This window comes from Hyperolius riggenbachi, chromosome 5 (genome assembly GCF_040937935.1).
Source record: "Hyperolius riggenbachi isolate aHypRig1 chromosome 5, aHypRig1.pri, whole genome shotgun sequence".
In the NCBI taxonomy this organism is placed as follows: domain Eukaryota; kingdom Metazoa; phylum Chordata; class Amphibia; order Anura; family Hyperoliidae; genus Hyperolius; species Hyperolius riggenbachi.
In genome coordinates, this window is record NC_090650.1 from 5701405 (window position 1) to 5714287 (window position 12883).

The window sequence follows — 12883 nt, forward strand, 5'->3', positions numbered from 1 at the left end:
CCCTGTACTGTATATGACTCGCTGTACTGTATAAGACTCGCTGTACTGTATAGGACTCGCTGTACTGTATAATGACTCCCTGTACTGTATATGACTCGCTGTACTGTATAAGACTCGCTGTACTGTATAATGACTCGCCGTACTGTATAATGACTCGCTGTACTGTATATGACTCGCTGTACTGTATAATGACTCCCTGTACTGTATAATGACTCGCCGTACTGTATAATGACTCGCCGTACTGTATATGACTCGCCGTACTGTATAATGACTCGCCGTACTGTATAATGACTCGCTGTACTGTATATGACTTGCTGTACTGTATAATGACTCGCCGTACTGTATAATGACTCGCCGTACTGTATATGACTCGCTGTACTGTATAATGACTCGCTGTACTGTATATGACTCGCTGTACTGTATATGACTCCTTGTACTGTATATGACTCCCTGTACTGTATGTGACTCGCTGTACTGTATATGACTCCCTGTACTGTATAATGACTCGCCGTACTGTATAATGACTCGCCGTACTGTATATGACTCGCTGTACTGTATAAGACTTGCTGTACTGTATAATGACTCGCTGTACTGTATAATGACTCGCTGTACTGTATATGACTCGCCGTACTGTATAATGACTCGCTGTACTGTATATGACTCGCTGTACTGTATATGACTCCTTGTACTGTATATGACTCCCTGTTATGTATATGACTCCCTGTACTGTATAATGACTCGCCGTACTGTATATGACTCGCCGTACTGTATAATGACTCGCCGTACTGTATAATGACTCGCTGTACTGTATATGACTTGCTGTACTGTATAATGACTCGCCGTACTGTATATGACTCGCTGTACTGTATAATGACTCGCTGTACTGTATATGACTCGCTGTACTGTATATGACTCGCTGTACTGTATATGACTCCTTGTACTGTATATGACTCCCTGTACTGTATGTGACTCGCTGTACTGTATATGACTCCCTGTACTGTATAATGACTCGCCGTACTGTATATGACTCGCTGTACTGTATAAGACTCGCTGTACTGTATAATGACTCGCTGTACTGTATAATGACTCGCCGTACTGTATATGACTCGCCGTACTGTATAATGACTCGCTGTACTGTATATGACTCGCTGTACTGTATATGACTCCTTGTACTGTATATGACTCCCTGTTATGTATATGACTCCCTGTACTGTATAATGACTCGCCGTACTGTAAAATGACTCGCCGTACTGTATAATGACTCGCTGTACTGTATATGACTCGCTGTACTGTATAAGACTCGCTGTACTGTATAGGACTCGCTGTACTGTATAGGACTCGCTGTACTGTATATTGACTCGCTGTACTGTATATGACTCACTGTACTGTATAATGACTCGCTGTACTGTATAATGACTCGCTGTACTGTATATGACTCGCTGTACTGTATAAGACTCGCTGTACTGTATAGGACTCGCTGTACTGTATATGACTCGCTGTACTGTATATTGACTCGCTGTACTGTATAATGACTCGCTGTACTGTATATGACTCGCTGTACTGTATAATGACTCGCTGTACTGTATAATGACTCGCTGTACTGTATATGACTTGCAGTACTGTATAGGACTCGCTGTACTGTATATGACTCGCTGTACTGTATGTGACTCCCTGTACTGTATATGACTCGCTGTACTGTATAATGACTCGCTGTACTGTATATGACTCGACACTTGTGGACTGTACTGTATAATGACTCGCTGTACTGTATATGACTCGACACTTGTGGACTGTACTGTATAATGACTCGCTGTACTGTATATGACTCGCTGTACTGTATATGACTCGCTGTACTGTATATGACTCCTTGTACTGTATAATGACTCGCTGTACTGTATAGGACTCGCTGTACTGTATATGACTCGCTGTACTGTATATGACTCGCTGTACTGTATAATGACTCGCTGTACTGTATATGACTCGCTGTACTGTATAATGACTCGCTGTACTGTATATGACTCGCTGTACTGTATATGACTCGCTGTACTGTATAGGACTCCTTGTACTGTATAATGACTCGCTGTACTGTATAATGACTCGCTGTACTGTATAGGACTCGCTGTACTGTATAATGACTCCCTGTACTGTATATGACTCGCTGTACTGTATAATGACTCCCTGTACTGTATAATGACTCGCCGTACTGTATAATGACTCGCCGTACTGTATATGACTCGCCGTACTGTATAATGACTCGCTGTACTGTATATGACTCGCTGTACTGTATAATAACTCGCTGTACTGTATATGACTCGCTGTACTGTATAATGACTCCCTGTACTGTATAATGACTCGCCGTACTGTATAATGACTCGCCGTACTGTATATGACTCGCCGTACTGTATAATGACTCGCTGTACTGTATATGACTCGCTGTACTGTATAATAACTCGCTGTACTGTATAGGACTCGCTGTACTGTATAATGACTCCCTGTACTGTATATGACTCGCTGTACTGTATAAGACTCGCTGTACTGTATAGGACTCGCTGTACTGTATAATGACTCCCTGTACTGTATATGACTCGCTGTACTGTATAAGACTCGCTGTACTGTATAATGACTCGCCGTACTGTATAATGACTCGCTGTACTGTATATGACTTGCTGTACTGTATAATGACTCGCCGTACTGTATAATGACTCGCCGTACTGTATATGACTCGCTGTACTGTATAATGACTCGCTGTACTGTATATGACTCGCTGTACTGTATATGACTCCTTGTACTGTATATGACTCCCTGTACTGTATGTGACTCGCTGTACTGTATATGACTCCCTGTACTGTATAATGACTCGCCGTACTGTATAATGACTCGCCGTACTGTATATGACTCGCTGTACTGTATAAGACTTGCTGTACTGTATAATGACTCGCTGTACTGTATAATGACTCGCTGTACTGTATAATGACTCGCTGTACTGTATATGACTCGCCGTACTGTATAATGACTCGCTGTACTGTATATGACTCGCTGTACTGTATATGACTCCTTGTACTGTATATGACTCCCTGTTATGTATATGACTCCCTGTACTGTATAATGACTCGCCGTACTGTATAATGACTCGCTGTACTGTATATGACTTGCTGTACTGTATATGACTCCTTGTACTGTATATGACTCCCTGTTATGTATATGACTCCCTGTACTGTATAATGACTCGCCGTACTGTATATGACTCGCCGTACTGTATAATGACTCGCCGTACTGTATAATGACTCGCTGTACTGTATATGACTTGCTGTACTGTATAATGACTCGCCGTACTGTATATGACTCGCTGTACTGTATAATGACTCGCTGTACTGTATATGACTCGCTGTACTGTATATGACTCGCTGTACTGTATATGACTCCTTGTACTGTATATGACTCCCTGTACTGTATGTGACTCGCTGTACTGTATATGACTCCCTGTACTGTATAATGACTCGCCGTACTGTATATGACTCGCTGTACTGTATAAGACTCGCTGTACTGTATAAGACTTGCTGTACTGTATAAGACTCGCTGTACTGTATAATGACTCGCTGTACTGTATAATGACTCGCTGTACTGTATATGACTCGCCGTACTGTATAATGACTCGCCGTACTGTATAATGACTCGCTGTACTGTATATGACTCGCTGTACTGTATATGACTCCTTGTACTGTATATGACTCCCTGTTATGTATATGACTCCCTGTACTGTATAATGACTCGCCGTACTGTATAATGACTCGCCGTACTGTATAATGACTCGCTGTACTGTATATGACTCGCTGTACTGTATAAGACTCGCTGTACTGTATAGGACTCGCTGTACTGTATATGACTCGCTGTACTGTATATTGACTCGCTGTACTGTATATGACTCACTGTACTGTATAATGACTCGCTGTACTGTATAATGACTCGCTGTACTGTATATGACTCGCTGTACTGTATAAGACTCGCTGTACTGTATAGGACTCGCTGTACTGTATATGACTCGCTGTACTGTATATTGACTCGCTGTACTGTATAATGACTCGCTGTACTGTATATGACTCGTTGTACTGTATAATGACTCGCTGTACTGTATAATGACTCGCTGTACTGTATATGACTTGCAGTACTGTATATGACTCGCTGTACTGTATATTGACTCGCTGTACTGTATAATGACTCGCTGTACTGTATATGACTCCCTGTACTGTATATGACTCGCTGTACTGTATAATGACTCGCTGTACTGTATATGACTCGACACTTGTGGACTGTACTGTATAATGACTCGCTGTACTGTATATGACTCGACACTTGTGGACTGTACTGTATAATGACTCGCTGTACTGTATATGACTCGCTGTACTGTATATGACTCGCTGTACTGTATATGACTCCTTGTACTGTATAATGACTCGCTGTACTGTATAGGACTCGCTGTACTGTATATGACTCGCTGTACTGTATATGACTCGCTGTACTGTATAATGACTCGCTGTACTGTATATGACTCGCTGTACTGTATATGACTCCTTGTACTGTATAATGACTCGCTGTACTGTATAGGACTCGCTGTACTGTATATGACTCGCTGTACTGTATATGACTCGCTGTACTGTATAATGACTCGCTGTACTGTATAGGACTCGCTGTACTGTATATGACTCGCTGTACTGTATATGACTCGCTGTACTGTATAATGACTCGCTGTACTGTATATGACTCGCTGTACTGTATATGACTCGCTGTACTGTATAGGACTCGCTGTACTGTATATGAGTCGACACTTGTGGACTGTACTGTATAATGACTCGCTGTACTGTATATGACTCGCTGTACTGTATAATGACTCGCTGTATATGACTTGCAGCACTGTATAGGACTCGCTGTACTGTATAATAACTCGCTGTACTGTATATGACTCGCTGTACTGTATATGACTCCTTGTACTGTATATGACTCGCTGTACTGTATAATGACTCGCTGTACTGTATATGACTCGCTGTACTGTATATGACTCGCTGTACTGTATATGACTCGCTGTACTGTATATGACTCGACACTTGTGCAGTGTACTGTATAATGACTCTGGTATTTCCTGGATTGCACTCAGACTGCTGCTGTTGAGCTGGTTCCATCTGAAAATGGCGCCTGCAAATAATGGCGCATGGTGTTGCCGCTAATCCGTTTGTCGCTTATCGCTATTTAACGTTAAAGCCTTATTGTTATTTAACGTTAAAGCCTTATTGTTATTTAACGTTAAAGCCTTATTGTTATTTAGCGTTAACACACAGAACCCTCTCTGTACCTATCCCCAGAGCAGGGACAAGGTCCTCCAGCACCCAAGGCTGAGACACCAAAGTGCGCCCCTCCATCCCTCCCAGCCCAGCTTGCTATTAGACTAAGAGGTCCACAGGGCCCACAACCTCCCCAACACCTTAATATCTAGTTATCTGGCTTGTAGTCACTGCCATGTATCCCCTTTTCTTATTTCTTTCTGCTTCATACACAATTAGGAATGACAGCTGAATGAATTGTGCGCCCCCTCCTACACTGCGCCCTGAGGCTGGAGCCTCTCCAGCCTATGCCTCGGCCCGGCCCTGCCTATCCCTATCCCTAACCCCTAGACCCCCCCTGGTGGTGCCTAACCCTAAGACCCCTCTGGTGGTTCCTAACAGTAAGACCCCCCTAGTGGTGCCTAACCCTAAGACCCCCCTGGTGGTGCCTAACTCTAACCTTGACAGTGTTACATTAAATCCATTCACCATTTTAACGTCTGCAGTTTGGCTCATGTAGGGAGCTATTGATAAATAACGTTACTGTGCGCAATAACGTCTGCTGTTTGGCAAATGAACGCCACTATTGATAAATAATGTTAGTGTGTACCATTTTTCTTCTTTTTTCCCTGTGCGCCATTAGTATGCAGTACTAACGATAAATAGCGATAAGCGTATCTTTTTAATGCGGCGCCATTTTCATGCATAGGCGCTGTCCGCCATTATTCACTGATCCCATCGGGTTAGCTGTTAGTTGGGCCTGGTCCTGGCTTCATTTTGTGATGATTTGCTGGTGAAATGATGCAGGTCTTCCTCCTGGTTGCGGATCACGTGACTTACCTCTGTCTGCTGTAGATATTGTTGTGTGAGTGAGCACCTGACAGGAACAGGAAACTGGGTGTGTCTGCCTTACCTCTGTCTGCTGTAGAGATTGTTGTGTGAGTGAGCACCTGACAGGAACAGGAAACTGGGTGTGTCTGCCTTACCTCTGTCTGCTGTAGAGATTGTTGTGTGAGTGAACACCTGACAGGAAGCGGTAACTGGGTGTGTCTGCCTTACCTCTGTCTGCTGTAGAGATTGTTTTGTGAGTGAGCACCTGACAGGAAGCGGTAACTGGGTGTGTCTGCCTTACCTCTGTGTGCTGTAGAGATTGTTGTGTGAGTGATCACCTGACAGGAAGCGGTAACTGGGTGTGTCTGCCTTACCTCTGTCTGCTGTAGAGATTGCTGTGTGAGTGAGCACCTGACAGGAAGCGGTAACTGGGTGTGTCTGCCTTACCTATTTCTGCTGTAGAGATTGCTGTGTGAATGAGCACCTGACAGGAAGCAGTAACTGGGTGTGTCTGCCTTACCTATTTCTGCTGTAGAGATTGCTGTGTGAGTGAGCACCTGACAGGAAGCGGTAACTGGGTGTGTCTGCCTTACCTATTTCTGCTGTAGAGATTGTTGTGTGAGTGATCACCTGACAGGAAGCGGTAACTGGGTGTGTCTGCCTTACCTCTGTCTGCTGTAGAGATTGCTGTGTGAGTGTTAGAGTCCAGGAGACTGTTGACCTTACCACTGAGATAGAACTACCCCAGCGCAGAGTCTAAGTGACCACGGGTCTTCACCAACACTCCCCTAAAGGGAATGCCGGAACACCCCCCTAATGGGGATGCCGCGCTTCGCTGCCTAGTGCCCACCAGGTTGCGCTGGAAATAGCTCCACAGTGACTCGGAGAACAGGTGAATACTGATGGGTGTAGGACTGATGATAATAGGCGTAGTCCACAAGGCAAGGCCGGAGGTCAGGGCAGGCGGATATCAAGGATGGTCGGGGTCACAAGCTGAGGTCAGGGCAGGCGGCAATCCAGGTTATCGAGGTCACAAGCCAAGGGTCAGGGCGGGCAGAGATCAAGCGGAGTCAAGGTCACAAGCCGGGTCACAACAGGAAATCAGGTAATCAATAGGTACTGCACAGGAACACTAAGCCAAACTGCCAGAACAAGCAGCACTGCAGTGAAGGGCAGTGCTGCTTAAATACTGGTGGCCATTTGAATTCTGGCGCCAGAATTAACGCCTGCGCATGCGCAGTGCGCAATGCGCCGTGCACGCGCGCACTCATGCGCAAGCGCTGTGCACAGCGGCGTGCGCGCGCACAACTCCGTGTATGCGCGCGCAGCGCCCCGCGCCGCGCGCCATCTTGGATTTGAGAGGAACTACCAGGCCCAGCGTTCCTCCGCGCGTACGCGTGGAGCCCCCTGCCTGAGCAAGCTGAGAGTCCTTGACCTGGTGAGTATGACAGTGAGTGAGCACCTGACAGGAAGAAGTAACTGGGTGTGTCTGCCTTACCTCTGTCTGCTGTAGAGATTGTTGTGTGAGTGAGCACCTGACAGGAAGCGGTAACTGGGTGTGTCTGCCTTACCTCTATCTGCTGTAGAGATTGTTGTGTGAGTGAGCACCTGACAGGAAGCGGTAACTGGGTGTGTCTGCCTTACCTCTGTCTGCTGTAGAGATTGTTGTGTGAGTGAGCACCTGACAATAAGAGGTAACTGGGTGTGTCTACCTTACCTCTGTCTGCTGTAGAGATTGTTGTGTGAGTGAGCACCTGACAGGAAGCGGTAACTGGGTGTGTCTGCCTTACCTCTGTCTGCTGTAGAGATTGTTGTGTGAGTGAGCACCTGACAGGAAGCGGTAACTGGGTGTGTCTGCCTTACCTCTATCTGCTGTAGAGATTGTTGTGTGAGTGAGCACCTGACAGGAAGCGGTAACTGGGTGTGTCTACCTTGCCTCTGTCTATTGTAGAGATTGTTGTGTGAGTGAGCACCTGACAGGAAGCGGTAACTGGGCGTGTCTGCCTTACCTCTGTCTTCTGTAGAGATTTCTGTGTGAGTGAGTACCTGACAGGAAGTGGTAACGGGGTGTGTCTACCTTACCTCTGTCTGCTGTAGAGATTGCTGTGTGAGTGAGCACCTGACAATAAGAGGTAACTGGGTGTGTCTACCTTACCTATTTATGCTGTAGTGATTGCTATGTGAGTGAGCACCTGACAGGAAGAAGTAACTGGGTGTGTCCTCAAACACCCCTAATCACGCCCCCATCACAACCCTAGTCACGCATACCATAAAGATTTCATAAGAAAAATATGTTTTTTTTGTAATTTAGACCACACTGGTCCTTCCTATCTTGGTTCATTTTCCTTCATAGTAACAAAAATGATGGGAATAAAGTTTAGAGTCAAACACATATTTTGGTAGATAGATAAATATATATATTTACATAGAAAGAGGGACAAAGTCCTGAAAGAGGGACAAATGAGGAGGAAAGAGGGACAGAAGGACAGGGCTCCCAAAGAGGAACTGTCCCTGCAATAGAGGGACAGTTGGGAGCTATGCAGTTATGGGTGTGGCGTTTATGGTGTACTGTTGCCATGGTTGCTAGGAAGTCTAATATAAATAATTAGGTATGTCTGGAAATTGTGCCTCTGATATATATGTCACATCAGTTTGTTTCTGTCCGTCTTGCAGAATTCATATAAACCTGGCAATATCTGCATCTGGTGGATAGAGACATTCTGCAGTATCGTTCTCTTATTGGTTTATGTGGAGCCATAAATCGTTCCTGCTGTGGCCATAAAAACTAAATCGCTGTTAATGTACATGACCTGGTCTATTGTGAGTCTGGACTTATGTGCATTTAAACTCTCTTATTCTTGAACAGGAAGTACTATTGGAAATGTAAAAAAAAAAAACGTAATCTACTGTTCAAGCACTCCAAAGAATAATAAAGAAAAGCATTAACCACTTCACCAGAGCAATTGAGCACCAGAGCAATTTTCACCTTTCAGCGCTCCTTCCATTCATTCGTCTTTAACTTTATCATTACTTATCACAATGAAATGAACTATATCTTGTTTTTTCCGCCACCAATTAGGCTTTCTTTAGGTGGGACATTATGGCAAGAATTATTTTATTCTAAATATGTTTTAATGGAAAAATAGGAAAAATGTGGGAAAAAATTCATTATTTTTCAGTTTTTGGCCATTTTAGTTTTTAAATAATGCATGCTACTGTAATTAAAACCCATGAAATTTATTTGCCCATTCGTCCCGGTTATAAAACCGTTTAAATTATGTCCCTATCACAATTTTTAGCGACAATATTTTATTTGGAAATAAAGGTGCATTTTTTTCAGTTATGCGTCCATCCCTAATTACAAGCCCATAGTTAAGTAACAGTGTTGTACCCTCTTGACCTAAATATTTAAAAAGTTCAGTCCCTAAGGTAGCCATTTATGTATTTTTTTTTTAATTGTAATTTTTTTTATTTTTTTTTAATTACAAAAAAAAATTGGGGAGTGTGGGAGGTAATAAGTAAATTTTTTGTGTAAAACTAATGTATTTGTATGTGAAAAATGCTTTAGGGTGTAGTTTTACTATTTGGCCACAAGATGGCCACAGTAACATTTTGTTTATGCGACCTGCAAGCGTCCTTCCGGACGCTTGCAGGAAGTGCAATGAGGCTGGAAAAGTTTTTTTTTTCCACAATGATCGCGTTGCTTCTCATAGAAGCAGCGGATCATTGCGGGGCTTAGATCAACGAACGGGAATGGTTTTTCCCGTTCATTGATCTCCGGGAGAGCGTGCGGCGGCGCGCATGCGAGCTGGAGTGCGCGCATGAGCGAGCGGGAGCGCGGGCAGCGGCGGGAGCGCGGGAAGTACGGATTTCTCCGTCCCTGGTGGTAAAAGGATGGAAAAAGGGATGAAGAAATCCGTATGGCTGGGGGTAAACTGGTTAAAGAGGACCGGTAGTGAAAATAACAGTGAATAAAATTGCTATTTTTTTTTATTTTTTTTTACAGTATTCATCTTTAAATGATTTAGTCAGTGTCTGCCCATTGTAGAATCTTTACTCTCCCTGATTTACATTCTGAAATTTATGAAAGGCAAAAACATCTTTAGTCCTGTCAGGTGATCTCTAGGAAATGTTAATTTACTGAGCGCTCTAAAGCCAGTAGAAAAGATCTCTGATCTCCTAGAATGCTTTGGGGGAGGAGAATTCTGCATAATAAACCGCCTAGGCAGTGACATCACTGGGAGGGAGGGGCAACATACCAATTTACAGCAATATATAGATATGGGAAATGTTTCTGATGCTGAAACCGGGATGATTACTGTAAAAGTGGGAATCCTGAATAAATCACTGAATTCTCCTATATGCTGTTATGACCCCTCTTTCAGGTGTGACTATGGGCACAGGGAAGGACTGGGGCCCAGAAGCATGTGAGCGCCTAATGGCTACATTGTGATTTATGAAGGTAATGATTGCATTTGGTAGCCAGGATAAAATCAATATGTATAGATCCCCTGGGAGTCACTCATGTTATTTCTGTTATGCCATAATCCTAGTCTGCAATAAAACACTGTCTGCAAAGCATGGGAAATGTTCAGTGGTCACCTGATCCCTTCTGGACGCTTTGGGCCTTTTGGGGTAGAACTTTTTGAGAGTAGGTTAGCCACGCGTGGCTGCTCAGACTTCTTTCCAATGGGGCAGTTGTTTAGAATCAGTGTGTAAGCGAAACTAAGGAAAAACGAGTGCGAAAATGGTGCAGATGTTCTGATGAAAGATTCTGATTGGTGTAACTCAGAGGAGTGGCCTGACGTCCGGCCCACGAGGATCCTGGAGAGCGGGGAGGGTGTTTATGGGCTGTCGTGGGAACGCTGAAGCCCTGGATTACCAAGTTGTTTAGTTTTTGTGGTCGCACTCGTTTATGTGTTAGGGAGAGACTATGGAACGCAAAGGATTTTTTGTTTAAATTCCCAGAAACGGTCTTTGCAGCACTTACAGTGGACCTGAACTGAGAACTTCCTCCCTGCTCTAAAGGATAAGCAGCAGCATAATCACCTTTAAAGAAAAACATTTCATTTGTTACAGCCGATCCAAATCCTGCAATAAATCTGCAGTGTGTCTACTTCATGCTTTCATGGAAGCCGCCAAAAAGGGTTAACCTCATGTGTTCCCATATTAGGTGTGTCTGCCAAGACTGACACATTTCTGTGCTGACACAGGTGAGAGAACAAATTACAGTTGCGATTAGTCACAGATGAGGAGTAATTACTCAGTTGCTTCTCTCTAAATATATACAGGGTGCATTTCTCACTGTTTTCCTTGTGTCCTGTGCAAGAGTTCAGGTCCACTTTAATATTCTGCAGTTTAGTTAGGGGTGTAACTAGAGGGCAGCAGCACCTGTGATCACAGGGGGCCCACAGCTGTGGGGGGCCCATAGCTACTAACCCACCCTTCCTCTGACACAGGGGACTATACTGCAGATCAGGTGTGTTTGTGGCTACACTTGTTATGGGTGGGCAGATCATGAGGACCGCACTTGTTTTATGACCCCTGTGAGATGGGCCCCCAGGCTGGGAGGGGCACCAGGGAGAGGGGTGTGAGATGGGCCCCCAGGCTGGGAGGGGCACCAGGGAGAGGGGTGTGACCATTGGGGGCTCTAGCAAAGTCTCGCTGGCCCGCTGGGGTCCCCATGTATTGTAGTTACACCCCTGAGCGATAGTGTTGCAGGAGGCGTGATGGGACCCCTCAGGGATATTACTGCAGGGCGGAGTCACAAGACGCCAGGATCCTCCTATCTGCATATCCTGTACTGAAGGAATCGCGCTCACTGTCTGTTGCTATCTCTCTGTGCCATTTATTTATTACGCTGGTCTGGGGAGAGCGCTTCAGAAGACTGGGTGAGTTTCAGCAGAAATGTCCCCCTGGATTTGGCTGAAATCTGCCATTTATGGGTGTAACTAGAAATCCGTGGGCCCCCTAGCAAATCTATGGATGGGGAGGTGGCTGTGTAGGGCGATCAAAGAGTGACACCCTGAGAGAAAAAGCACAGAAAACATGGGAGCCTCAATGGTGTAGTAAATTACAACAAAGAGGCGCTAGGCGTACACTTGAGACTTTGCTGTGTGATACTCCTTTTCTTGGTTGCCTGAGGAAGCAGAAATACACCTGCGAAACGTGTTGCTTGTACTGTGGAGTATGTGAATACATTTATTTTGATGAAAAATTTACAGCTTCATGTTTGTTTGAGGGAGGTGAGCCCACCGCTACCTCCTCGGCTATTTTTCAACATTTGTATCCTTTTGGCGCCTCTGTTCACCTTCAACAAATCCAGCGTCCACCCTGGGTGGAGGGGTGATATACCCGTATTTCCTGAACTACAGAGAGCGATATCTTAGCCCTGAGTGGGGACCGGTCTAATCTCCCCACCTGCATTTACATTGGTTGCCACAGCGGTAACCCTGGTTTTTGAGTATTTTTATTACTTACCGGTACGTTCATTTCTCTCCAATTCCAATACATACTACACTATTTTGGGCTCTCGGTTTCTTTCTTTCAAATCACAACAAAGATTCGGCTGATTTATTTACAGAGTGGTACTCACAAACGGAGAACCAATCACTGCAGGCAGGTGGAGATCGACAACCCCGATTCCACTCAGGTGTCCAGAGGCACTGGGCACGGTTGCACTCTTAGCAAAGGATTCCAAGTTGGTTGTGAGGGTGGGAAAACACCTAACCAAAATAGAG

At 44.7% G+C, this 12883-nt stretch overlaps 1 protein-coding gene across 9 annotated transcripts in view; it reads left to right on the forward strand.

The window, feature by feature from the left end:
* DYNC1I1 (dynein cytoplasmic 1 intermediate chain 1) overlaps nt 1-12883 on the forward strand; it is a 540798-nt gene that overhangs the window by 162523 nt on the left and 365392 nt on the right. Inside the window, exon 1 of one of the 9 annotated variants that reach the window (XM_068235060.1) lies at nt 8227-8275. The exons of 7 other annotated variants lie outside the window; for them this stretch is intronic. The gene's annotated coding sequence lies outside the window, so the exon portion shown is untranslated. Of the gene's footprint in view, nt 1-8226; nt 8276-8674; nt 8753-12883 lie in introns of those variants that run through there. One more of the 9 variants, XM_068235058.1, reaches the window with a different exon arrangement.